Source organism: Heloderma suspectum, chromosome 16 (assembly GCF_057233095.1).
Source record: "Heloderma suspectum isolate Gila_16-S chromosome 16, 16-S_ref, whole genome shotgun sequence".
Lineage (NCBI taxonomy): Eukaryota > Metazoa > Chordata > Lepidosauria > Squamata > Helodermatidae > Heloderma > Heloderma suspectum.
The window spans coordinates 21181481-21185586 of record NC_139473.1 but is presented as its reverse complement, the minus strand read 5'-3'; positions in this window follow the sequence as shown (position 1 = coordinate 21185586).

The window sequence follows — 4106 nt, the reverse complement described above, 5'->3', positions numbered from 1 at the left end:
AGGGTTTGTTTTTTCTTAGCTTGAATTACCCAGGCGAGGTGATCCACAGTCTGGGAAAAAAAAACGGGAAAGGGGTGGTCAGAGAGTTATTCTTCAAACTTCTGTCCTGCAGATCAACAAGGCATTCAAGGCGGAAAACAAGAATAATGTTTAAAACATGGACACTTAACATTAAAACAATACAAGATTACCAAAATATTTTAAAAATTCGAACACTGCTAGGAGGAACAATAAGTGAGCTGTACAAACGGGAGGAAAACAAAGGTATAAGAATTGTTCATTATAAGGCACACGAGAGTAAAATATCATCTTTTTGGCACTGCATAGAGGCAAAGTTGGCAGCACGGAAGTATGTCCAGTGAGGGCATTCCACAACTGCGGTGCCACCGAGTGGAGGCTGGTGCTTCCAATATCGGTGGGGTGATGAATCCACTCTGGGTTTTTGTCAGAATCAGTCAGAACTGTGAAAGAGCTCCTTTAGGGTTCTGACTGAAACCCAGAGTGGATTCACCAGCACACTGACATTGGTGCTACCAGCTTACACTGCTACCTCCACTGAGAAGGCTGTGTTGCTACCTTGCCTCTGAAGATACTGGCACCCAGAGTAGGGCCTCGTGAAGCAGATCCTAAAGAACAGCCATTTCATATGGGAGCAGACTGTCCTTCGGATAGGAGGGGGCGGGGGGCAGATCAAAGCTTCAAAATGTTTTCCTTTTGGGGACTTTGGGGGAAAAAAACACCTCACTTTTTTGCCCAGTTATTAAAAATCCAGGAACTCTAAATCAGAATCATAGAATAGTAGGGCTGGAAGGGGCCTACAAGACCATCAAGTCCAACCCCCTGCTCAATGCAAGTCAGAGCATCCTGGACAGGTGGCTGTCCAGCCTCATCTTGAATGCCTCCCAGTGGGGGAGAGCCCCCCACCTCCCTAGGGAATGGGTTCCATTGTCCTATTGCTCTGACAGGAAGTTTTGTAACTTGAGCCGATTCTTCTGTGTCCTGCACTCTGGGATGATGGAGAAGAGATCCTGGCCTTCCTGTCTGTGAGAACCTTTCAATTACTTGAAGAGTGCTATCATATCTCAACACTTATTCATTTAAAGTATTTTTTATCCCATTTCTTAGCCAAAAAGGCTTCTGGAGTGTCTTATGTGGAATTGGTAAAACAAGAAATTCTCCACCTGCAGGCTTATAGTCTAAAAACACATAACATACAAGGAAAAAAGGATGAGCAGGGAAGAGGAAAGGATGTACTTCCTTGATGCAATGAATAATTTGACATTTATCAGCTTCATCTAGCAAGCGAGTGTGTTAGATTTCAATCAGGGAAGCCTGGGTGCAAAGCCAGGAAACCCAGTAACTATTTTCTAGCTTAGCCTACCCACATGGGTTGTTGTGAGGACACAATATAAACAGCCTTATGTACACGGCCCCTACGCTCCTGGTATAAAATATTACAATTAGTAATAGTATTTTTGTGCCTCTTGCCTAGCACTGCCCTGCTGGATTGCTAAAGGGAAAGTCTGATCTAGAACAGCCTTCCCCAATCTGGTGCCCTCCCAAAGGACTGCAATTCCCATAATCCCCAGCCAGCATGGGAATTGCAGTCCAAGACATCTGGGTTGGGGACAGTGCCAAATAATTTATAAAATTCAGCAAGAAGACTGCCCAGGGCAGCCTCTAGTGGTAGGAAGGAGAAATGTTCTCTTGAAAAAGGTGTGTTGTAGCAACACCATCGGTACAAAATAAATCAGTAATGATGTTGCTTTTTCTTTCTTTCTTTACATTTACAGGATTAATTAATTTAGGTATTTGTAGTCAGCTTTTTAGGCATTCACAATTAAAATACAATTCAATACATAAAATGCACAAACCATCCAATATATAACACCTTGCATCGAAACAGCAGCAATTTAAATGCTTTCCAGACCAACAATTTACTTAAAAGAGGAGCATAATGCTGCTGGACTAAGGCAATTTGTATGTTATTGCAATGTCTCCCAAAGTTGTTGCCAGCTGTTTTTCCCCCTGGCTGGGCTGCTGTACGTTTCCATTGAATTGCCTGATACATCAAAAGTATCCACATGTCTACATGTATAGAGCCTGGGGGAAACCTGCTGGATTTCTTCAAATTAAAAGACTCAGGAGCCCTCCCTCCAGGGGGGGGGGAGTTGGCACCCCTGTTTGTGCACAAGCGTGAAAGGTCCAGAACAGCTTCCAGTCCTCTGTTGCGTCTCGACTTGTCTCCCTCCTTGGTAGGCACTTTCAAGACCAGACCTATATGGCTAAAACTCATCAGAGGAAGTTTCCCACCTTCAGACCATTGCCGTGGAAAGTTTCAGCTGCTCAATATGTTTCTAAGGGTGCAATCCTATGCATGTTTCAACAGAAAAAGCCCTGCAACGCCCAGCATTCCCGAGCAAGGCTTGCTCGGAAATGCTGAGAGTTGTATGACTTTTTCCTGTCAAAACATGCATAGGATTGCGCTTTAAAGTAATTTTACCTCCCTCCTCAGCTGAAAAAGACTCCTGGAGTGGCTTACGTATAACCAGCAAAAAAGGCAGTCTCTGCCCGCAGGCTTACAATCTAAAAAAAAGGACATGACATAGAAGGAAAAAGGGATGAGGAGGGAAGAGAAAAAATTGCGCAGACTTTCGGCAGGGCTGGTGGAATGGCCCTGCTTCCCCTCTCATCTCCTGGGGCTGGGCGGAGGGACGCAGTACAAATGGAGCAGGCCTGATGTTTCTTCAGTTGGGGTTGTTTAGCTTGGAGAAAAGGCGAGTAAGGGGAGACATGATAGAGGTGTACAAAATTATGCAGTGTGTGGAGAAAGTGGATGGAGAGACATTTTTCTCCCTCTGTCATAATACTGGAACCCAACGGGGTCATCCCATGAAGCTGATCTGTGGGAGATTCAGGACAGATAAAAGGAAGGAATTCTTTACACAGCAGAGTTGAACTATGGAATTCGCTTCCACAAGATGTAGTGATGGCCACCAATTTGGATGGCTTTCAAAGGGGATTAGGCAAATTCATGGAGGTTAAGTCTGTCAGTGGTTACTAGTCCTCATGGCTAGATGCCACCTCCAGTATCAGAGGCAGTGAGTCTATGTACACCAGTTGCTGGGGAACATGGGTGGGAGGGCGCTGGTGCACTCGTGTCCTGCTTGTGGGTTTCTTGCGGGCAGCAGGTTGGCCACTCTGTGCACAGAACGCTGGACTAGATGGGCCCTTGGTCTGATCCAGCTGGGCTCTTTATGTTCTTATGCTTCTCCCTCACGCCATCTTCTTTCCCAGGGGGCCGCTGATGAACTTCTGCCTGTCAAGGGCTACCGGTAAAAAAACAATTCGCAGAGGCCTAGCAGCCGTGTTAAGTCTGTTGCTGCAAAGACAACGAAGAGTCTTAGGACACCTTAAGGACTAACAAATTTGTTCTGGCCTTTGGGAATTCCCACAGAACAAAATCCCCTTCATGGATCCCTGCCTTGTTGTGGCGAAGGGGCTTGCGTAACTCAGTGCAGCCATAAGCCATGCCGTGCAGGCATGACCCGTGACCCAAGACGGACAGGTCACGGCGGAGAGTTCTGCCAAAATGTGGTCCACTGGAGAAGGAAGTGGCAACCCACTGCAGTATTCCTGCCAAGAAAACCCCATGGAACGTATCACAAGGCTGAAAGAGATGACGCCGGAAGATGAGCCCCTCAGGTCGGAAGGTGTCCAATATGACAGGAAGGCCTGGCGTGCTCTGGTCCATGGGGTCACGAAGGGTCGGACACGACTGAACGACTGAACAACAACAACAACAAAGAGAACAAAATAAATTTGTTAGGCTTCACGATGTCAAAAGCCTTCGTTGGCTAATAGCCCGCGTACAGGGGCGCAGTCGGGAATCGTGTGTGTGTGTGTGTACACGTGTGTTACTGGGCAACTCTCCATCAGTGCTAAAGGGCCCAGCCAGAAGGAGAGAGGCCTGCTGCATCCCGTTGCCATGGCGACGGCAAAAGCCCTTTTGCCCGGGGAGCCAAGATGGCGCTCGCCCTCCGCAGGCCCCGCCCACGCCTCCCTCTCCATCTCCATGGTAATCAGAAGCAGCAGCAGCAGCAGCA